This window comes from Urocitellus parryii, chromosome X (assembly GCF_045843805.1).
Source record: "Urocitellus parryii isolate mUroPar1 chromosome X, mUroPar1.hap1, whole genome shotgun sequence".
NCBI classification, from domain to species: domain Eukaryota; kingdom Metazoa; phylum Chordata; class Mammalia; order Rodentia; family Sciuridae; genus Urocitellus; species Urocitellus parryii.
The window spans coordinates 39,017,984-39,043,260 of NC_135547.1; the positions used below are offsets into that span (position 1 = coordinate 39,017,984).

At 34.3% G+C, this 25,277-nt stretch overlaps 1 protein-coding gene across 1 annotated transcript in view; it reads left to right on the forward strand.

Annotated features, from left to right (window-relative positions):
* The window catches only part of Ammecr1 (AMMECR nuclear protein 1), a 113,410-nt gene that overhangs the window by 14,939 nt on the left and 73,194 nt on the right, over positions 1-25,277 (forward strand). The gene's annotated exons all lie outside the window — the stretch shown is intronic.

Genomic DNA, 25,277 nt, shown 5'->3' on the forward strand with positions numbered 1-25,277 from the left:
TCTCACTGAGTTGCTTAACACCTCACTTTTGTTTAGGCTGGCTTTGAACTTGCAGTCCTCCTGTCTCAGCCTCCTGAGCCCCTGGGATTGCCACCACACCCAGCAGAATTGGTATATTTATTTTAATACTTTTCTCTCCCAATCTCTCCACCTCATATTTGAGGAATAAATGAAGGAAGAGCCTTCTTTTTCCCCCTTCTCAACATAATTTCTCTCTGGAACTTTGCCATTTTCAAGAGCAATAGTATTGAATATCTGAAAGTCTGTTAGTAACTATATTATGGAATTTTTGCCACTTGAATTCTAACAGTGTTTACCATATTATATTACCTTGAAACTTATTTACTGATTCTGCTTGTTTTCCATTTGGGGGAGGTAGTGAAATGGGGGTGGAGAGGTTGTAAATTTATGATTTCCAAGTGTTTTCAAATAATGCATTTTATTATCTAAAGGTGTATAGACATTATTTAACTGGTTCAATTTTGAATTCAGGGAAACACAAGTCTGAAAAGTTTCTAGGATTTTTTCTAGAAAATGAGTGAAATGTTCCATTTTGCTCCTTCCTGTACCTTACCTGAAAGTGATTATCTCTTTCTGTGTGTTTAATTGAAATCATAACAACTTTTTGAATTTGATATTTGGGTACTGACTCGAATATATGTAACTGCATGCAGAGAGTAAGGGTATGTGTTTATGGACCTCTGTGAGATATAGGATAGGCTTTAATTGTGCTTATTTTTAACTCTGATTCCATTTCTACAGAAAATTGAAATGCTTGGAAATTTATTGATACTATTGCTTCTGCTTTTTCTATTGCTTGTTTTAAACTATATGTTCTCATATGTTTAGATAAATGCTTCTTCCTTTCTTAATATGCCTACATCTTTTGTGTCTAAGAGTAGACTTTAGGGGTTTGGCAAATGTAATGATATTTTATGCAAAATTTTGAGGGTAAGAGCATTTTTCTGATATGAAGTTTTTATCTTTTATCAAGGTTTCATAGATGTTTTCAGTAGTGCTGACTTTTAACACAAGTCCCAATTTTTTAATTCTACAAACAAAATAAATATTCCAACATTATTTCAAAGTTACCATAAGTGGTATATGTGATGTTCAATTTGACTTTTCATAGGTGTTTCACATCTGGGACAGTGGAACAAAATGGGTTAAGGAATGGGTTAAGAATATTCCAAGATTATCAGCTGACACTGCCTGGGAAAATCAAGGTCTGCTTCTCAAACTGGGGCATTACTGCAAACTCCTAAAATCTGCCCTTGGACTTCAAATGATGACTTCCTGACTGTGGAAATCCTAGGGAAGAAAGAAGCATTTGTCTAAACATATTGGTGGTACCTATAAATACATATGATGGTGTGCTAGAAGATAAATGAAAATACAGGGTAAATATGGTATCTTTCCATGGAATGCCAACTTTTCCAGAAATAAAGCTTAGAACATAAATTTGATATTAAAAGAAACACAAATATACTATGGCATAGAATGTAAAAGTCACAAAGGTAAAGTATGAAACAACAAAAAATTCGTCATTTATGATGGGGCACTGCTATTGTTTGGAACTGGATTGTTCCCCAAAGCTCATGTATTAAATGCTTGATACTCCACTTGTCACTCTTAGGAGGTATTGGAACCTTTAGGAGGCAGGGCTTAGTAGGAGGGAGTTAGATCACTGGGACATTCCCTTAAAGGGGATCCTGAGATCCTTGCCCCTTCCTCTTTTTCTTGGCTTTCCATGAGGTGAACAGCTTTGCTCTCTACCACACACTCCCTGCCATAATATACTGTGGTGCCACAGGGCCAAAGCTATAGGGCCAAGTAGCCATGGATTGAAATCTTGAAAATCATGAGCCACTATAGAACTTTCCTCCTTTTAAGTTGAATATCTGAGGTATTTGTCAGAGCAATGAAAAGCTGACGAACACAATCACTGATGGCAATTCCTACCCATATATACTTTTAATCTTCTTTTCTTACATGGTACCTGAGTTTGAAAGCCTAATGAATCTGTTGGCTTAGTGATTGTGGACCACTGAGAATCAATCCTATGTTAGAAACAAATGAGTATTTCACAGATAAAAATAACCGTAATAGAAAACTGATTTCCATGGTGCACTTATTAATTCACTATTATGTTATTGTCACGTTGCAATACCCTACATGGTGAAAAAAAAAGGAGTACCTCTTCCCTTGAACAGACATCTTTCCAGGTGGGACATACAGATGGCCAATAGGTACATGAAAAATGGTGATTGATATCTCTAGTAAACAGAAAAATGCAAAGCAAACCACAGTGAAAAAATCACCTCATACATGTTAAGATGGCTGTTATCAGAAACACAAATGGATAATAAGTGTTTCCAAGGATTGGAGAAAAAGAAACACTAGTACTCTATTGGGTGGAAAGTAAGTTGGTACACCCATTGTGGAAAACAGTATTGAGATTCCTCAGAAAATTAAAAATAGGACTACCATTTAGCAATCCCACATCTGGGTTTATATCCAAAGCAAATAGTATGTTGAAAAGATACCTGCAGTCCCATGTTCATTACAACATTATTCAGAGCAGTTAAGATGATAACCCAAGCATCCACTGACAGGAAAGTGGATAAAGAAATTGTGATACATATGCACATACCTACACACATACCCAACAGGGATATAATTTAGCCATTAAAGAAGGAAATCCTGCCATTTGCAAAAATATGGATGAACCTGGAGAATATTATGCTAAGTGAAATAAGCCAGAGACAAAAAGATAAACACTGCATGATCTCATTTATATTTGGTGTCTTAAAAAATTCAAACTGATAGAAAAAGTAGAATGGTAGTTGCCAGGGTCTGGGGGAGAGTAAGGGAAATGAGGAAATATTGATCAAGGGGTATAAACTTTCAATTATAATGTGAACAAATTTGGGGATCTAATATACAGCTTGGATGGTGATGGATATGTTAATTTCATCATGATAATCATTATACAGTGTATGTATATCAAATAATCTAATTGTATGCCTTGAATATTTACAATCTTTATTTTCAATTAAATATCTTCAAGAGGGAATTACAGTTCTTTGTTTTTATGGAAATTCTTGATGTGTCTGTTCTCACATTAATATAATTTAGATGAAGGAAAACAGATTTGAAGAAGTCTGACCCCAGGGGATTATAAGGTATCCTTGAAAGCACAAATAATGTTTTAATATGTAATTTCCTTCATAAAATGTTTTGTGGCAGACTTAATTATTTCGTTGGTCTGAGTTGAAGCTGAATTCAACACATTAGTTTTTAACTTGTCCAAAATTCATATATTTTGGCTGAGAACCAACTCTGCTTTACAATTCTTAAATCATTTCCTTATATTAATCACCAGCACTAGAAATTGGCTTTATTTGGAGGGTGCCTTCTTTTAAAAACAAAAGGTTTACCATTTCTGGCATTAATACATAGTTTACAATGTAAAGAAAATATTCAAGCCTAGTCAGATGATAGGATAGCCTTACTAACCTAGTAGGTCATTCGTACACATTAGCCTTAAAGTACATGATACTCAAATTCTTTAATGTCTTAGTAAAATGAGAAATCATTTAATCAGTGACCTTAATGGTTGGCCATAAGTTCTTGAAATTGCATATTTCAAATCCATAGATTCTCAAGATTTATAGTAATAAAAATTTCCATGTTATATACCTTTATTATAATGCTTATGCTATTTTTATAAAATACATATGATGGAATAGAATAGTGAAGATATGAACAGATGACAGCATCATAAATACCACTGAGACTATTGTTAGTGTTGTTTTTATGAGTGATATGCTCAATATTAAGTATCTGCTCTATTTAAATTGGTTTCCCAGAAAAACCTTAATTACTTTGTAATTACTCTTATAGTGTTATTATACATTGTCATTGATTCTCAACATTTTTTCCTCAACAGAACTCTATCCGCTGCAGCTTAAATCCCAAACTCAGACCTCATTACAATTCTAGGTGCTACGTTAAGAGTGGCAGAGGAAGTATGTGTTTTCATTTCCTCCCTCCCCCTCTTTCTTTCTTTTTTCTCTTTCTCTCTTGTGTGTGCTCTCTCTCTTCCCATACAACCACACGTTATTTTGTTGTAATACCCGCAACCAAAATCATTCATCACCCCCCAGAACGTGACATCTCCTAATTATTAGGAAAATTCTACTATTGTTGTCAAAATTTTTCATAATTGAATTTGACTTGCCAACATTATGGTAAAAAACTCAGGATAAAGTAGTAAATATTTAAATGAGTTAAAAATGTTTGTGATTCTTTTAAAAGTCAACAGTTAGAGCTTATAGTTTCCATTTTCCTCATTTCATCAAAGAAATATATTGGAACCTTAACAACCTTTCATCTGTTTAGGTATGACTCTTAGGCATTGAACTAGATGCTGTGCCATCAATCCTACCATGACTAGGATTAGTTTCTCATCTTCTTTTATTTAAAATTAAAAAATATGAATCTTTAAAAAGAAGCAGTTATTTTAAAAACATTTGAAATGCAGCCAAGTGTTGATAATGATAAATGCATTTTTATTGCATCTGTTATCCAAAAACACATTATTTTCTTGTAGCCACCAAAGGTAAAAAGGAATGCAAATCAAAGCCAATCATATTTCTTCTAATTTTATAGTTCTTGAATACTTTAAAATAGCAGTTTATGTGGAGGTATCAGGGATCCCATGTATTTTGCTGGTCAATTTTAAAAGCTAAAGATTATAGTCATTTTTGGTTTGTTTGTTTTTAAAAAGACACCAATACAAGAATTATTTCCAAGGAGGGGATTTCTTTAATAGTGGAGTAAAGTATTCAGAAAATAAATCTCTATAAATGCAATGTGAAACTAGCAAAAATTGTCAAAAACAAACTTTTTCATAGATCTAAAAAATTAACCAAAGGCTTCCAACAGCCCAAGAAGCATTTTTTTCAGTAAGATAATTGATTTTTGCTAAGAATAGTGAGCTCTGTTGTGTTAAATCCTAATCTACTGCCTTAGTCCTACCTCCCTTTTCTCATTTCCACTTTAGCCTCAAAAGCCATCAAGCTGACCACCATGGTAGCTACAAAAATATGCAGGCACTGGAGGGGGGAACCTCCCCGGATATCCTTATCCCAAATAATTGTCACTATTTGAGCTATCTGGAAGCTCTCTGGAAAGGTTCTATTCACAAGAGTTGTCTTTATTTGATCTTACTCATCCTCACTCAGTGGAAAAGCCCAGAACATTTGTTGAAAACCATCAGGGACAATTGTTTAACCCTGTATCTGCCTGAGGTGTCTGACTTTGAGACCCTGAGCAAGCAGGAAGTAAAGGACAAGGCAGAATTATAAACTTCCAGAGCATTGAAGGTACACCCCAACACATGGGCCCCTTGGCAAAGGGTGAAAGGTCTTGATTCAAAAATTTTTCAGAAACCTGTCTAATCATTAGCTGATAACTAAGCTTAGGGAAGAAAGACTTTAGCAGCAGTCCATGAAATGGAATATAAACTTTACAAAATTAATCCAGGAAAGTCACTAAACAGCACCAATAAAAAAAAAAAAAACCTGGGATGAGGAAATCTAATTTTCAAACTTGCCACATTATACCATATAAAATGTCTTGTTTTCAATGGAAAATCAATATACAGCTGAATAAATATGAAAGTATGGATAGTAAGTAGTCACTAGATGCTGTCTCTGATGAAGCTGACATTGTACTTACTAGACAAAACTTTAATTCAAAGAACTAAAGGGGCCCATGTCCAGAGAATTAAGGGAAAGTATAGTAATTATGTCTCACCAAATATCAAGAGTCAGAAATTATGAAGAACCAAATATAAAATCTGGAATTGACAGTTGCAATAACTGAAATGGAAAAATGGAAAAAATTTACTAAAATCTGACAGTAGAGGTGAGCTTCTAGAAGTAAGAATCAAGAAATTTGAAGATATGTTAACTGAGATGATCATATTTAAGGAAAAAAATGAAAAACAAGCAAATTTTAAGAGACTTGTGGGATAACATCAAATATATCAACATACAAATACTATCCCAGATTTAGGGACAAGGACAGAATATTTGAAGGAACAATAGCTAAAATCTTCTCAAATTGGTTGGAAAAAAACTGCAACCTCCAAGCTTAATGAACTCAAATTAGGACAGACTCAAAAGGATCTACATCTAGACACATGATAGTCAATTTGTTGAAAGAGTTTGAAACCAGCAAGTGAGAAGAGACTCAACATGAACAGGGTATCCTTAATAAGATTATAAGCTGATTTCTGATCAGAAATTATGGGACCAGAAGGGCAGTGGGGTGAAATATTTAAAGTGCTTGAAAGAAATGAACTTTCAACCAAGAATTTTATATATGCCTAAACTATCTTTCTTAAATGAAAGAATTAGAATATTCCCAAATACATAAAAACAGAATTTGTTGCTATTGACCTCCTATATAAGAAATACTAAAGGGAATCCTTCAGATTGAAATGAAATTATACATGGTCTCCAGTTTATGATGGTTCAATGTATGCTTTTTTGATGTTATGATAGTACCAAAGTGCAAAACATACTTCAAATTTTGAATGTGGGTCTTTTCCCAGGCCAGTGATATGCAGTATGATGTCCTCTCATGATGCTGGGCAGTGGCAGTGAGCCACAGCTCCCTGTCAACCATATAATCATAAGTGTAAACAACTGAGATTCTATTTACAGTGTACTGTGTTGCTAAGCTATGATGTTTGGTAGGTTAGGTGTCCTGAATGCATTTCAACTTATATTTTCAATTTATTATGGGTTTATTGGGATATAACTCCATCATAAGTTGAGGAGCATTTGTAGATATTAAATTCACATGAAGAAATATAGAGCAATGGTAAAGATAACTGTATAAATATAAAAGCATAAAGTTACTTTTGTTTACAACTTTTTCTCCTGATTTAAAAAATCATCTTCATAAAACATTAATTATAAAACTCTTGATAGGTTTATCACTTATAAATATGTAATTTGAATGACAATAGCACAAAGGAGAAGAGAGGTAACAGATGTGGTGTAGAAGTTTTTTTATACAATTGTCATTGGTTGGTATTAATCTGAAATAGATTTTTAAAAGTTAAGATGTTAACTTTAAGTCCCAGGACAGCCCTTAAGATAATGACTCAAAGTAAATAAAGAATTGATAGCTTTAGAAATCTCAGTGCTTTGGCCAGTGTGCTCAGAATCTCAGATTGGATTGTGAGTTAGGTTATAGATTATTTCCAAAGCTAAGCTTTATTTAACAATTTTTTCATTTGTTGTGAACAGGTACATTATATTGCTAAAACAGACTATTTACTCTCTAAAACTATTTTAAAACAATACATAATTATCAATTCTAAGAACATTCAAATGAATATGAGTTTGTTCTTGTTCCAATTTTTAAGATGATAAGACTGCCAAAGAGAATGTAAAGCTTTGCCTACTTTTTCCCAGTATGATTTTTAATGTTGTTGAAGTTGCAATACTCAAGCATTGGTTTAAGTAACATATCCATTTTCTCCTAAAGTGCTTAATGGCATATATTTGTTATCTGATATTAAAATTAACATTTAAGAATTTCATGATACCCCTAAAAATGATGACAACTATTTAAAATCTCTCTCTGAGCTTCCTCCTCTTTCAGAAGAATTTCAAAAGACTTTCAGTTTTATGTGAAGAAATCTGTCACATAATTTGTACATCTAAGACCCAGAAAGTTGTTTTTAGATCGGGTGGAATCTCTGAGGAAACCCTGGAAATGTTTGTTTCTGAAATAAGAATGTCACATCAATAAAACAATGTTTGAGATTTTTTCCCCCAGTGCTTGGGATGTGATCAGGGGCTAAGAAGTGCTGGGCAAATGCTCTACTACTTATCTACACCCCCAGTCCCAATGACAAGTATTTTTAACAGAGGTATCTGAATTTTAGAAGTCAGCTGTCTGTCAATTAACAGGTAAATGTATCCTTGGAATAGTTAATTCAAATACATATTTTCAAAGAATTTTCTGTATCCAAGGCAATATGAGAGATTAAAAGATAGTTAAAATGTGGATTTTTGCCCTCATCAAGACATTATTAAAGACAACTATGGCCAGGTGCCATGGCATATGCATGTAATACTAGCAACTCAAGGCTGAGGCAGGAGGATCTTGAGTTTGAGGCCAGCCTCAGCAACTCAGTGGGAACACTGTCTCAAGGTTAAAAAAAAAATATCTGGGGATGTAGCTCAGTGGTAGCATGTCTGCCTACATGTGAGTCCCTGGGTTCAATCCCCAAAACTATAAAAAATAGAGATAAGTGTGAAGGGTTATAATGTGAAGGAAAGGGATTGTTTTATATAAATGCTTATTTTAAAAATCAAGAATTATAATGGAGTTTTAGTATAACAACCTTTTTGAACTTATAACCTAACTCACTCAATGAATTACAAAATAGACTAACAAAGATCCATATCATAAATGCTCTTATAATTTGCATTATAACATTGTAGAGTTATTCTTATGATGAGAAAAATCAGCTTTCCTTTGATTCTCTTTCTGTTTTGTTTATCTGAGAAAGAACTAATGTGACAGACAAAAAGAATCAAAGCTCTGAACAGTTTGGAGTGTATCTTAAACTGTCTGTAAGTAGCATCAAGCAAGGATCTAATGCTTCTGTTGCTGACTGTCAGGACCAGGGATATCCACCAGACAATTTCTTCTGAGTAGGAAGCTGTTGAACTGGTGCTCTCAGAAGGGACTACAATCTTCTTCCCTCTCCCCTAGGGATCTTGGTCTCCATATTTAGCATTTGTTTACCAAGTTTGGGGAGAGAGTAGCTTAGCAATTTTTTAGTAATATTTCAGCTTATAGGGAGGCTGTATGTGGTAGAAGGAGGGAGAAAGGAACCACTTTTAGTAAATAAATTAAATTCTGGTCTCACGTCCATGAAATCAGAGCAATATCCTCAAGATGTGAGGCTTGTTAGTTATGAAAGTATCATTTCTTTCTGCAATATGTTTGTAAAAATATTTTCTTTACCTTGAAAATAAACCTGTACTATTTTAAGTAAATTCAGTTTAAAATTAAATTATAAAGTTATTTAATTTTTAAATTGTGAAATGTTAATTAAATGAAATAACTTCAAAGATAATCGACCCAAATAATAGTTACTGAGAGGAATATGTGATATATAAGCTTCCCTGTCCTTAACAGGTTTATACTCTAGTAAGAGAACTATGTTATGCACTCAGATAACTGAAATATGAATAAATAAGTGCCTTGTAGAGGTACAAAGCCTGGAGAAGTTAGAGGGTGATGACTGGATGGGAAATTTTAGCTAAGATGACTGATGAGTCATCTCATTCAGACACATTAAAATAAAAAGAAGATTGATAAATCATATTTCCACAAAATTTCTGCCCTCACAAAAATAAGCCTACATCTTTTTCAGCATTAATGTTTAGGAATAGGCAATTATTGATCTGGGAATGAATTGTGCTAATGAGAAGTTAATATTTTAAATATCATTCTGTGGACAGTCACTGGTAAAGAGTCTTTCTAGGTTTGGAGTTGTAAGAGTAGGTCAAAAGGAATGATCAGAATAATAGGTCAAATTAATTCAAGAAAATTTGTGTTCATAACTGAGTCAGTCATTTTGACCAATAGGGCTAATAACAATGGTCCCTTGCCCTTGATTAGTGCACAGTCTAACAGAACACACAATGCTGGATCACTGGAAGAACTTATCGCTAAATCCCATCCCATGCTTCCTGGACCTTATAAGCTGGGTGAAAAGCATGGAAGGGATACTTAAAAACATTTTGGCAGGGAAACTGTATGCCTGGAATGGACTTTTCTTTTGAAGAGTTAGTATAAGTTTATGATGTAAAAAATAGCCTGTTCAAATAACACGAGGACAATGAGATGTAAATTTTCCTCCCACCAGTCCCTCCCCAGAGGCAACCAATGCTGCTACCAATTTCTTGCATATCTTTAGAGTGGTCTATGTATATACTAGCATTTAAGTTCACATACCTACCTTTTAGTTTTGCACAAAAAGTAGCATTCTATATATACATTTCTTTTTTTAAAACTTGTTCTTATTAGTTATATATGACAGTAGAATGCATTTTGACACATCATACATAAATGGAATATAACTTATCATTCTTCTGGTTGTACATGATGTACAGTTATACAGGTCATGTAATCATATATACACATAAGGTAATAAATGTCCAATTCATTTTACTATCATTCCTACCCCTATATCCCCTTCCCTCTTATCATTCCCCTCTATCTAATCCAAAATAACTCTATTCTTCCCTAGCCCCCCCCCCCATTCTGTACATTTCTACACTTTCTTTTTTTTGCACTAAACAGTCAATCCTGGAATTACTTTTATAACATTTTATATTTTTAGAGCACTTTTAGTTCACAGAAAAAGTGAGAGGAAAGTACAGAAATATAACATATTCTCTGTCCCCATAGATGCATGGCTTCCCCCTCTATCAGTATCTGTCACTGCAATGGTTTATATGTTACAGTTGATGATCCTGGCACATCATTATCACCCAAAACCAATAGTTGCATTGGGGCTCTTAGCATTGTACATTCTGTAGGCTTGAATACATGTATAATGATATGTGTCCATCATTTTATCAGAATAGTTTCATTGTACTAAAAATCCTTTGTGATTTGCCTATTCATTCTTCCATCCTCCCAAATCTCTAGCAACCACTAATATTTTAAAATAAATTAGTTTTTCTTTCCTGGTACTGATAATTGAACCCAGGGACTTATGAATGACAGGCAAGGGCTCTGCCTCTGAGCTCTCTCTCTGATCCTTCACTGATCTTTTTACTGTTTCTTCATTTTACCTTTTCAAGAATGTCATATAGTTGGAAGCATATGGTATTTAAGCCTTTTCAGATTGTCTTCTTTCAGTTAGTAATTTGTATTTAAGTTTCCTCTGTGTCTTTCCTTGGCTGCACATTTCTTTTTAGTGTCGAATACTACTTCATTATCTGGATAGATTAGAGTTTGTTTATCCATTTACCTACTAAAGGATATCTTGGCTGTTTCCAGGTTTTGACAGTTTTGAGTAAAGCTTCCATAAACATCAATGTGCAGGTTTTTGTGTAGACATAAGTTTTTTAAGTCATTTTGGGTAAATATCAAGGAGGTGTAATTTCTGGATCATACAGTAAGAGTGTATTTGGTTTTATAAGAAACCACAAACTGTCTGAAATGACTACCATTTTCTGTTTCTACCAGCAATAAATGAGAGTTCCTGTTGCTTCACATCCTTAGAGATACTTCAATATCAGTGCACCTACAGATGCCTGGTCTTCTATTTTTTCTTTTAACTTTTTATTTTGAAATAATTACAAGCTTACAAGAAGTTGCAAAAATAGTACACAGAGAGATCTTATGTACCTGTCTCCCAGCTTCCCCTACTTGTGATATTTTAACTATAGTATATTATCAATACCAATCAATTGATTGCCAGAGTATAATAAACTACTAGAATACAGTGTTTTTTTTTTATTTTTAGTGCCTGCAAGATATTTCATTGCCTAGGTGTACCATAGTTTTTTTTAATTAACCTGTTCTTTATTAATGGGCATTTACATTGTGGCATTGCTGATAGAGAAGGACAGGAAACAATGCAAATCTCTGTGTTGGGGGAGCCACTTCTAACATATACACTGCCTTTGTGCGAATTAGAAAAATGATACTCCCTTTGGGTGGATGTAGCCCCATAGGCACATAGCTTAGAAAGCAGAATACAACCTGGATAACTGTATGTAGCACCTCTGTGTGAATATCTGTTTGCACCTATGTGAGAATCCACATGCACGATAATGGTGTGTATTCTGAATTCTGAAGCATGACATCATCGTTCCATCTTGAAACATTGAATTTGTCCCTTTCAGAGTTGACACATCCCTTCCCCACTTGTAGCTTTGATGACCTCTCCTCAATACTTCATGCATTGTACATTTTCTATTTGTATATGTTTCTGTCTCTCACATTGGATTTTAAGCTCCTTTGACAGCAGAGACATCAGGCCTTCATCTTTATATTTGCCTTTCTTTTCTTCCCTGCTCCTTTATCTATCTAGAATTTTGTTTTGTATAAAGGTACAGAGTGAATTTTTGACCAATTTTTTTCTTAAGGCAAAGAAATTAAGAACAATGAATGTAAAAATCTGCCTCTCAGTACTTCAAGAAGGTGTTTTGAAAATTTCAAACTCAAATTATTTTGAATTAAAATGCCCACACATATCACACTTGTAGGAGAGAAAAAGGGTGTGTTATGAAGTTAACCAACTAATGACAGGATACTGCAATTTCAAAAATATTAAGCATTATAGTATTGAGAAGAAGAAAATAGAACAGCTGAACTCCTTGTGACATTGTAAGTAGGTTATTGGGCTTGGTTCCACTGAATTTTTAGACATGGGAATAAGGATAACCCTTTGTAAAGATGTTTTAAGGATTTAAAATGTGCAAAAGAAATGCATACTGGTTTGGATAAAATAAAGCATTTTGAAATGCAATTCAGAATGAAACTAAAATATTTTATATGTAGTATATGCATTTCTTCAGCAAATACAATTCTGAGAAGTTGCATAAATCTTGTACCCTAAAAATATCTAATTTCATCAGATCTTAACTTCTATATGCCATTGATTTAGGAGGGAAATTGTCCATTTTTAACACTGGCCTTTTTTTTTATTACTGTTAAGCACTAGAAATGTTTTATGAATTTTTAATTATATTAAATATTTCATTAAAGCTTAAATCATTGGAACCATATGTGGTACATGTCAGAACTGCTACATACATACAAAGAGTAATGAAAATGTACTGTTTTTTAATGCATCTTTTTATTGTGTAGACTTTATATTGGCAATGTAACTAAATAAAATTGACAGGCCAACCATACAATCTAATCAGTATAAATCTTATACAAGTGAAAAGTATAGTTATAAAAATAGTTTGATCTGCAGATTAAGCCCATGATGAGGCAGTGAATGGCTTGATGTCCATACTGGGTAATTATGTTTGCTTGTGTACAGTATTTAAGGAAGTACTGCGGGATCTGTGCTGAATAAAACCGTGGAGGAAAATGTTCTTTAGTTCTAATGTTCACAACGAATTACCAAGTGAGAATTGCTTTGCCTAGCATCCCACAAGCATTTCTTCATTATAAGGAATGACTGTTACTCAAAGAGAATTGGAGAAAACATTTGTATTCCATGATTATTTGATGTAAATATTTTAGTAACAAAATCAACAAAGTACTGTGGATTCACTATGAGACAGCATTGTTTTATAGAAGTTCTGTTTTTCTGGATGTTAACTATGATGTGTATTTATTTTAAGAAAGATGGGTTGATTCTGATAGCTTTTATTTTTCAATGTTAGTGCTAAAATCAGATTCTGTACAGCTCTGAATCATGGTTCTATAAATTCTTGGCTATACTAAGTAAATTACAGTATATCTTCCAGTACAAGTATAAGAATGCTGAAAAATGCAGGTGCATTAGAGTTTTTATGATTGAAAATTAATTTCCTTCTGAATTTGACTGATTGGATTTCCATTCTGCTAGTATTGAAGATCACTATCAACTACCATTTGAGTGCCATTTATGTTTTTAACAGTTCACTAGGGACTAACAGAAGTTTGAAGAATAGAACAGTGCCTCTTTGGTTTACCAAACTTTCTTACAGGGTTAAATAGGATAGATGCTATTACCTTGTGTATATATGTGTTTATGTACACGTATTTTTATATTTATCTTGAACTATGGACTTCCAATATATGTAACAATTCACTAACTTACTCTTTCACTGAAATATATGAAAGTAAGCTAGTTTTCTTTTTCATTTTAACTAAGCAAGTATCTATTTCTATGATTGTGAGGTATATTTCAATTTTTAATATAAATTGTGGGGTTTTATATACACAACTCTAATTTCTATCAAATGTATGCTTACACACACACACCCCTGACATAATCCCTGCTTCTGTGAGGGACCCTAATGCAAATGGTACAAAATAGAAATATCCTTACCTCCTTTTTTTTCACTTTCCCCTTTATTCCATGAACTGACTTTATATACCTTCTTTGCTCCATTTACTTCTCTGTAGTGGCCATACCATAAGTGGGCAACTGAAAGAGGGGAAGTGCTACATGTGGATAATTGGGAGTTGGGTATTTGCAATAATACATGGTAATGGAGAAGGCATAGTAATCATTTTTAAGTTAATTCTTATTTTTGAAGGAAGGACTCATTTTGAATTATGTTTTAAATCTTAAGTAATTAGAATTTGGTTTTGAGGAAAAGGTGTAGACATTCTAGTAAGTGAGGATCATAAACAGCTGGGAGATTGGTTTTGTTTGGGGAACTATCATGTAATATTTGAGAATTCTTGAATCAGGAGAGGGAAGACTGGAGTGGTTTGAAATTAAAACATCAGCTCATTTTGACTTGATTTTCTCACTTATTGGGGAATACTATAAAAGTTATATAGTTGGATCACAGCAAGGAATGATCATATTTAAAACACACTCATTATTGAAGAGAACATAGGACTAGTTTGTCCCAGAAAGGACTCTGATCTACATCAGGATTAACTATGAAATTAGATTTGAGATGAAAGAATAAATACAAATAGTAGTACAGGAAAAACATGGTATGGTTTGCTATTTGACTGAATAATGTGGGCAGCGATCTAGAGGTTCCTGTTAGGCTAGCACTATTCATCCAAAGAGGACTGTGCTGTTACCAACTGGAGTTTGGAGAGTTTGGTCATCCAGACACTGATGAAGCTCTGCAGAATAGGGTTTCTACTTTTGCCTCCAGGTATACTTTTAGTAATCTCCAGTTTTCCAACAGTTCCTGGGAGTGCACAGTCTGACTCTTAGAATTCTGGTAGAGTTCATGGGGAGAAATCCGGAGAGATCAGGTTTGCTGAGAACCTATTATGTGGCATGTACTCTATTGTTTTACATACTTGCTTTTCTTCCTGTTTCCCCACCAAATCAGTTCTTCTGTGTACATACCAGTGGGTGGGTGAGTGGGCACTGTGCTGAGAGAAATCTCCCCACCCTGTTAAAGCCTTTGTCACCTAAAAAAAGATCAGAAGCCACAGTGCTCCTTTGCTGTTTGACCAGGAGCTTTCTAGCCTTTCCACTTTCTTTTACTGCATTTTCATTTATACTACAATGACATAATATAATACATTGGCATAATGTAATTTATCTAGTCATGGGCCTCTTTTTTTGCTTCCCTGAACGTCCAAATTGGGTAAGTGGCTCTCTTCACACTCCTCATTCATAACTATTTTCTTACCATGTTTTGCTTTGTATTAAATTCTCTTCATGTATTTCTCTCCTTAAGAGAGACTACAAATTCCTGAAGAGGTAGGGATGATATTTCTCATTTCCAATCTCCAGTATATGGCACATAGTATAGAAGGTTCTTAATAATGCTTTCTTAAACTAAATTAACTGCAGTCTGGATTCTCATCTTGTCTGTCTGTCGAGAATGAAGGGGGCAAGGAAAAGTTTTTAGCTTTCTTTGTAGTTTTTCTTAATTTATTCAACTCTATTCTCTGAATACCTAGTTCTGACTGGCCTCCAGGTAACAGTCCTCCAATGGCATAGTGCCCACAAATGTTCCCTCTATTGGACAGTGCCATGTAGGTTATAACTTGAAAAATGGAAGTATAAGACATAATGGAAGTCAGAATTCTGAGCAGCAGTATACATACTAATTTCTTCTGCAGAATGATGAAACTCAGGAAACAAGGGAGTCCCTGGTCATCTAAGAAGTTTGTGAACTCCAGATAGAAATTAAAATGTCATGCTAATTACTGTCCTTGTGACTGAGACCTAATAGGCAGGCATCCTCTCTACAACAACAATAAGGTGGCCTCTCTCTTTCAAGATTGAAGAGGAAAACAGAACAACTTGAAAGTTCTTGCATAACTAGGTCTGGAAGCGCAGCCATTTCTCTGAAGGCAAAGATCCTCTATTTCAGCAACTCCTTCTCAGTCTTAATCACTTTTTGTGACTGTACCACTTTGAACATCTCTGCACTTTGATTCTATTTGGGAAGGAAAAGTGACACAAAATTAAGAGATAGTTTATCCTTCTTCCCCTCTTTTGGTACCCTATTCTTGAACTCTAGTAAATGGAATTCTTGTGTCTTTCTCAAACCTGCTACCTTCACAAGAAGGTAAATTGTTTAAACTCACTTGTCTCTTATTGACTGGATAGCAGCAGGTTTCATAATTCACAGAAACATTGGCAGTAAGGTTGTTAACCCTTCTTAACAGTCCCATTTTTCTGATGGTTGAAAATTCTACTTAGCTGTCTGTCAGATCTCAAGAAACTATTAACTCATATACAAGATTCAGTGTTCAAGAACCTTGTGTCCCTCCAATCAAGGGTAACCAGATAGTCCTCAAGAACCCTTGAAATGGTATTGAAGTTTAGTACATAGTAGCTAATCGATAATTCTAGGGATAAACCTGGTCCTTTAAAAAAAAAAAAAAAGACTCTCCAGGTTATGGTCAGTGAATTTGTGAAACCAGAAGGACCTGGTGAAACAGGAGGACAGAGATTACCTTAAGAAACTTTTCATACATGCTCTAATTTTTTAAGGGTCATGTGCCCATGTAGTCCTCATTGTAGCAAGAGACTGTATGAGGATATCGTTGAAGCTTTTAGCTCTGCTGGTGTTGGCTTCTTTTAAAATTAGACCGTTTCCAGACGGCAGCTATATATTCTGGATTTCCCAAGGTGGCCTTGATTTCATTTTGTCCCATTGTGTCCAGAAGTATCTTACATTCACAAGACTCAATGCCAGCTTTTGGTTTGGAAAATGTGGACACCAGGTGTGTATACTTCCTTCTTGCCACCTGAGAAAAGAGTCCATCACAGCCTATAGCTTTGCTTGGAAAACTCTGCTATTCTCACTGCTAGCAGTTCTCACCCACTGTCAGCAGTCTCTGATTTTGCTCCCATCTTGTTTCCTTAACCTTCATGAGTTAACTAATCTCTTTTCTTTGGCAGCTCCTTGCCTCTGGAGTCCAGTAAATAGTGTATCTTTACACTCTCACAAAGCTGCTTGGATCCTAGCATTTTGGTGGTAAGATATTGCCTTTTGAAAATCAGCATACTTACTTTTTCCCAGAGTACCCTTGGAATTTGAAAATTGTTCCTGTGACGTAGTCATCTTCGGAGGCCTTGAAAAACAGATTCAGTAAGAAGTAGCACCATCACTATCACTTACTGAGTGTTTACTATGTATGAGAACTAGAGCAAAATGTTTTTTAACACCCATTTAATCCTAACTACCCTTCTTACAGATAGGAAACATACTTAGAGAGGTTGATTGTTCAAGATCTACTGGTGATAAAATATTAGCTGTGCACATACTTAGATTATGGATGACATGAACACTGGAATGCTTGGTCAGGTCATCCAAAATTCTAAGTCTGATTCCAACCCCATAATAGAAGTTTTACCTTTATACTTCCCATCACCAGGAAATACATATTTCTGCACAGTAGGTGGGTGAATTTTTGTACATCCTTATACACCAGTATTCTTCAAAGTTGATCATGTGTGAAAATCACCTGGAGGACTTCTTAAAACACAGATTGCTGACCTCACAGCCATAATTTCTGATTCAGTAGGCCTGGGGTAGGGCCTGACACTTTAAATTTCTAGTAAGTTCCCAGTGGTGCCAATACTGCTGGTCTACAGACACTTTTAGAATCATTGCTACACTCTAATCATTTTTTCATTCAGCATACTTAAGGCATTACTTCATACTTAAGGCATTCCAGGCACTAATGTTCAGTCAGAATCTTTGTTCTCATAAAGCTTATAATCTAGATAAACGACTGAACTAATTTTATTTGGGAGAAGTAAACAAAGTATTGATGGGTTGAGAAAAATATGCACCTAGGAACTGAGCTCATGAACCTGCCTTTGATGGCCACCTCCCTTACCTTATAACTATTTGTCTGTGATACCTTAAGATCTTAATTGCCAGGTAGCACATTTGCCCAGAAAGGGGAGTCTGTGTGGGAATCCACACAACTCCCTAGCTGTCCTAATGTTAGGTTCCTCCAAGAAAGATTCCCAAATTCTTGCAGTCTGATGATGCTTTCTGTTAGCAGAGCAACAGAAAACTGATCTTGCTTTTAGTTTTGTTGACTAAAGTTCACACAATTTCAGGCATTTTAAAAATAATAAAATATATCTCCTTGTAATTACTTTTTTCCTTTGATTTGTCATGAAGTCCACACCCTCAGGCAATCATTTAGTTTTTTCTTTTAATTTAAAAAATTTTATTACTATTATTTTTGATTGTTAAATTACGATTGTATACATTTATGGGGTAAAACACAATGTTTTGATATATTTATACATCGCATCATGATTAAATAAAGGCAATTATCACCTGGTTTACCTATCATTTTTGATAGATATTTAAAATTTACCCTCAGTTACTTGGAATTATTATTATTATTATGCTTGGGATTGAACCCAGGGGAACTGTACCACTGAAGTACATATCCAGCCCCTTTTTATTTTTTATTTGGAGACATGATGTCACTACTTTGCTTAGGCTAGCCTTGAACTTGCCTCCTAAGTTGCTGAGAATATAGGCGTGCACCATCATGCCTAGCATAATACATTGTAATTGACTATAGTCACCCTGATGTGCAGTAGATCTCAGAAACTATATCTTCTATCCAAAGTTTTGTACCTTTTGATCAAGAAGTCTCTATTCCCTCCCTTCCCCCTCTTCTACTCTCTGGTAACCATCATTGTTCTACTGTTTACTTTTATGAGTTCAACTTTATTAGATTTCACATATGAGTGAGATCATGCAGTATTTGTCTTTCTATGTCTGGCTTATTTCACTTAGCATAATGTCTTTCAGATTTCTTTATGCTGTTGCAAATGACAGGATTTCCTTTTCCAGCTTTTTAAGGTTAAATAATATTCTGTTATGTATATTATGTATATGTACTGCATTTTCTTTATATTTATCCATCGATGGACACTTAGATTGTTTCCATATTGTGGCTGTAGTTCTACAATGAAAATTAGAGTTCAGATATCCTTTTAGCATACCAATTTCATCTCCTTTGGGTGATATACACAGGTACACAGAAGTGGGATAACAGGGTTTGAATGGTAGTTGCTTTTTTTTTTATTTATTTTTATTTTTTGGTGCTGGGGATGGAACCCAGGGCCTCTTTCATGTTTAGCAAGCACTTTACCACTGAGCAGCCCTGCATTGTAGGTTTTTTTTTTTTTTTTTTAGTTTTTTGAGGCACATCCATACTGCTTTCCATAATGGCTGTACTAACTTATATTCCTATCAACAATGAAGTTCTCATTTCTTTGCGTCTTCTCCAAAAATTGTCTTTCCTCTTTTTGACAAAAACCACTCTAATAGATGTGAAGTAATATTTCACTGTGGTTGTTGATGGACTTCCCTAATGATTAGTGATATCAGTCAATTTTACATGTATCTCTTGGTCATTTGTATGTCTTTTGAGAAATGTCTGTTTAGCTCCTTTGTTCATTTTAAAATCAGATTGTTTTCTTGATATTGAGTCGAGGTCCTTATATATTTCAGATATTAACCCCTTATCAGATGTATAGTTTGCAAATATTTTCTCCCATTACGTGGGTTGTCTCCTCATTTTGTTAATTGTTTTCTTTGCTTTACAGATGATTTTTGGTTTGATGACATCTTATTTGTCTCTTTTTACCTTTGTTGCCTGTGCTTTCAAGGGTCCTATCCAATTCATTTTTGCCCAGACGAATGTCATGGAGATTTTGCCCTGTGTTTTCTCCTCATAGTTTTATAGTGTGAGGTCTCATGTTTAATTTTTTAGTTCTTTTGAATTTATTTTTGAATATTTTGTAAGATAAAGGTCTAATTTCATTCTTCTGCATGTGGATATCTAGTTTTCTTAAAACAATTTACTAAAGAGACTATCCTTTACCTTTTATTTGTTCTTTGAAACTTTGTCAAAAATTCTGGGATTTCTGTCTTCTTCCTTTGGTCAGTGTGCATGCCTTTGTGCCAGTACCATGCTGTATTGATCATCTTTGCTTTATTATATGTTTTGAATTCAGGGAACATGATGCCTCCAACTTTGTTCTTTTTGCTCAAGGTTGCTTTTGGATATTCAGGTTTGTGGGTGCGTCTTTGTGTGCTGGTGTTATTCCATACAAATTTAAGGAGTTTTTTTCCAATTTCTGTGAAAAATGATGTTGCTATTTTGGTAGAAATTTAATCGAATCTGTAGATTGCCTTAGTAGTATGAACATCCTCATATCAATTCTTCCAACCCATGAACATAGGATACGTTTTCATATATTTGTGTTTTTCAACTTCTGGTATCAGCATCTTAAATTTCAGTGGAAATGTCTATTACCTCCTTGGTTAAATTTACAATAGTATTTAATTTTTTGTTAATATTGTCAGTGGGATTGTTTTTTTAATTTCCTTTTCAGATTGTTAATTGTAAATATATAGAAATACTACAGATTGATTTTATATTCTGTAACTGAATTCATTACTGATCTGTTCTAATTTTTCAATTTCTTCTTTCTTGTAGGTTGTGAGTGTCTTGGAATTTATTGGTTTCTAGGCTATTCAGTTTGTAAGCATATAATTGCTATAGTAGTCTCTTAGGGCACTTTGTATTTTGGTGGCTTCAGTTTTAATGTCTCCACTTTCATTTCTGATCTTATTTATTTAAGCAGTCTTTCTTTTTTCCTAGTTAGTCTAGCTCAGAGTTTGTGTTTTGATAATCTTTAAAAAAAAAAAAGTAACTCTTGGTTTCATTGATTTTTTTTTTCCCTCTATTATTTTTTGAGTGTCTATTTCATTTATTTCTGCTCTGATCTTTGTTATTTCTTTCCTTCTGCTAAGTTTGGCTTGATTTGTTCTTTTTTCTAGTTCCTTGAGGTGTAACATTAGATTGTTTATTCATGGTCTTTATTCTGTATTAACGTAGGCATTTATTGCTATTAATTTCCCTCCTTGGGCTGCTTTTGATGTGTCATAAGTTTTCTATGTTGTGTTTCCATATTTTTGTCTCAAAATATTTTTTAATTTTTAAAATTTTCTTTCTGTGACTTGTTGTTTAATAGCATTTTGTTTAATTTCCACATATTTGTGTATCTCCCAAGATTTATCCTATTATTGGTTTTTTATTTCATGCCATAATGACCCAATTCAGAGACTTTCTATACAGCTGTCCTTATCTTTTGCTCTCAGATTGTTAGTCCCGAAGTTTGGTGACTTAATCTTTTTCACTCTGGGCCTTCCCTGCCTTTAGCTTTTTCTTAGAACCTTCCTGTATCTGGAACCATATTCTTGCTGTTCAGTTTTACTTTGTTTTCATTGAACATTTTCTTTGGTATTCTGATTCTGTGGAGGAAAAGGGTCTTTTAATAGGTGTTATGATATAACTGTTAGTGTCTCCTCAAATTTCAAATAATGAATCCTAATTTCCTGTGTGATGATATTAAAGAGGTAGGATCTTTGGAAGGCATTCAGATCATGAAGCAGAGCCCTCATGAATAGGATTAGTGCCCATATAAAAGGGACCCAAGGACTGGACATGTTGGTGCATGCCTGTAATCCCAGCTGAGGCAGGAGGTTTATAAATTCAAGGCCAGCCTGGGCAACTTAGTGAGACCCTGTCTCAAAATCTGGGGATGTAACTCAGTGGTAGAGTACTTGCCTAGCATGTGTGAGGCCCTAGGTTTAATCCCCAGCTTCCCCCCTCTTTTTCTCTCATGCATGCGTACATGCACGTGTACGTACACACACACACACACCCACCACCACCACCACCACCACCACCACCACCAAACCTAAATGCCTAAGCCCAAGAGAGCTCATTCATCCCTTCTACCATGTGAGGATACAGTGAGAAGGTGCTGTCTATAAGGAACAGGCCCTTTAATGATGCCTTTATTTTGGACTTTCCAGTCTCTAGAACTATGAGAAATAAAATTCTGTTGTTTATAAAATACCCAGTTTATGGTATTCTATTGTAGCAGCCTGAACAGACTAGGACACCAGGTATTTCTCTAGGTTTATTCAGGTGAGCATTTTCTTTGGCTTAGGTACTTTTTTTTTTTTTTGGATACCAGACTCCCTTAGTCACTTACCATAACTTTCAGAATCGAAGGATGTTTATCAGATGGGGAATAATGAAAATTGATTTTTCTGATTTGCAAAGATGACTTTGAGTTTCTTTGAGAAGTGTTTTGAACAGTCACCCAGTACATGCTTAACAGGATATGATATCTCCTACCCATCTACACCTAGGAGCCAGATTTATCTACTTTATCCAGCCTGGGAAGCACATTCCTTTGTGGATTCAGAATTTTCTCCTGAATAATTTAGTTCCTGATGGTATTGAATGGACCAGCATATTTTGTCAACACATATAACTCATATAATCCACAAGAATGACTGAAATAACAAAAGAAATGATGTACAAGCTTATTCATATCTAGAAATTTTACATTTTCTGTAGTTTTGGAGTCAGATAGCCCTGGTTAGTAGTATCATGTCTATCCCATACTAGCAGTGTTTTGGCAAGTAAACAAGGCTTTTTAAAATATAAATGATTTTACACTGGTATATAAAATCATAAAAAATTGCACGTATTAGTAAACCAATCTTGCTGCTAAAATTGAATTCTATGTGAAAGCATCCAGTAGTGTTTGACTTGGTGTAATCTCACTGACTGTTAACTCTGGCTTTCCTCCTTGATGTTCTTAACTTCTGGACCATTTGATTGGGCAAGACAAAATCTCTCACAGTATATCCCATCAGCACCAGAATCTTGCATTTCCTAGGTATGGAATCCTTTCAAGAACCACCTATTGTTGATGCAACCACCTATTGTGCTTATTATGATAAATTATAATATGAAGAATATTCCTACATCTCCCAGGTATCCAAGGAAGGAAATTAACAGTTATTGAGAAGCTTCCCAGTAGAGATCTCATTGGCTAAAAATTGTGATAGCATTAATAATTACACTTTTATTGATAGGTATTCTAATTCTTGGCAGTTTTCAGGACGATTGTAATGGATAGTGTTCTTAGATTCCTATAGCAATCCATTGAGCATGCAGTTCCCATTTTGCATGTCTGAGGATGAAGATAATTGTGTGACTCCCTCACAGCCTTCTAACCGGATGGTGGAGTTGTTCCTTGGGCCTGTGTCTTCTGGCATTCCTCCACATCCTCTCCTTTTCTAACACTTTTACCTACTGGGACACATGGTTTGAACTCTGAGGTTCTGGTGCATGATTTATTTAATAACTAGACTTTTATGAGCAAAGTATTTCTTAGGTTTCCCCTAATTTTATCACTGTTTATCTCCCTAAGAGACAGCTCTAAAATGTGGAAATTTTGAACTCTATCAAAGGGTCAGAGAAAATTGTTTATCCCTTTGATGTAAATTCTGTGTGCTTCTAAACACTAAACACTCAAAAACAGTTTTCTTAGGTGTAGACTTAGAACAAAACTCTTTTTGAATGTAACATATTCTCATTGTATCTTTTAGATTAAATTATTTAATTAATTCTTCTATTCAACAAACATATATTTAGCCCTTACTATGTGCCAGGGGCTGGGGATACAAACTGGTAGTGAGAGGTACTGTGAAGAAAAATAAAACACTGTTACATTTTTCTCCAAGCTATGATATTACTAAATTATAATAGATATCAATGACCTCTGATAGACCCTTTTGAAATGTTAGCTGTTGGGAAGATGGCCTTAGTCAAGGAACATTGTCTCTGATATCCCTCTGCTGTTCCTACCTTCTTTTCCATTATTTGAGCCAAGCCCTTGCTTCCTTGTATGGTTGTGACAACCTTGATCAGGATTCAGTGTAAGGGGATGATGAAAGTCAGATTGTTCTGTATTTGGGGTAAAAATGGGAGTTCATAACCCACTTGAATCTAATGTATGAAATATGATATGTCAAGAGCTTTGTAATGTTTTGAACAACCAATAAAAAAAAAGAAAGTCAGATTGTAAAAGAAGGCTGTTAGGAATAAAACACCTTTGGAGTAACAGTCTCACAACTAATCCTTTTAGAATTGCGTTTATCATCTTTTATTCTTTTGAATGTAATGTCTTGCCTTATAGTATGTTATACCAAGAACACTGAAAATAGATGTATTTTAAAGTATCTATTTATGCTGTGTTTAACAAAACAAGATATAAAAAGCTACCTCCTCGGTTGCTTCCAGTTTTATGGTGTTAAGACCATAGAGTAAGTTCTTTGTGACTTAAGTGTTTTATGAGTTTTGAAGAATAGGGAGTCTTCGAGTTGGAAAGAAGCCATTCTTACCATGAGGCAAATATATACTTGAGTTTAATTTTTAAACTATTACTGCCATTTGACCTTAAATTAAGATAGTCTGTTTCCATTGTGGTATTTTACTGATTGAACAATGAGAATATTTAAAGCAGCTGCCACCAATTAAAATAATTCATAAATGCGGGTTGTAAATAAATATTCTTGAAGTTTTAACTCAATGAAGTCAATCTTTTTAGTGGCACTGTCTTTCTGGAAAACAACTTGGTAAAATTCATCAAGAGCTTTAAAATGTTTTATTCACTTTGATCTGGTTATTCTGTTTCCTAAAAGTCTATCCTTAGAAAATAAATTCAAGATCTGGATAAACCATAATGCACAGAGATGTTCCCCACAGTTTAACAAGAAGGAAATGATTATCTAAGTTTTGGTACATGCATATGATGAAATATCATGGAGCCATTAAAATACTTTTGAAGAATACTAACCAAATAGGAAAATATTTATACAATTCAGCTAAAAAAACAATACAAAACCATATAGTATGATCTTAACTATGTGAAAATATTTCATAAAAAAAGACTCAGTACACATTGTAAAATTTTATTTTCTTTGGGTTGTGGATTAAATGTGGTTTTTATTTTCTTTCTACTTGTCTGTATTTTCCAAATAGAATATAATAAGCATGTATTAAATTCATAGTGAATAAAAATGTTATGTAAATGTTTTGATCCTCTCAGTGAGGTGCTTTTTAAAAAATATCTAGTCTGTTTATTATGACTTATTTTTACCAGATTTAACCTTAAAATACTTTTTTCTAGTGAATTTTCATATTTT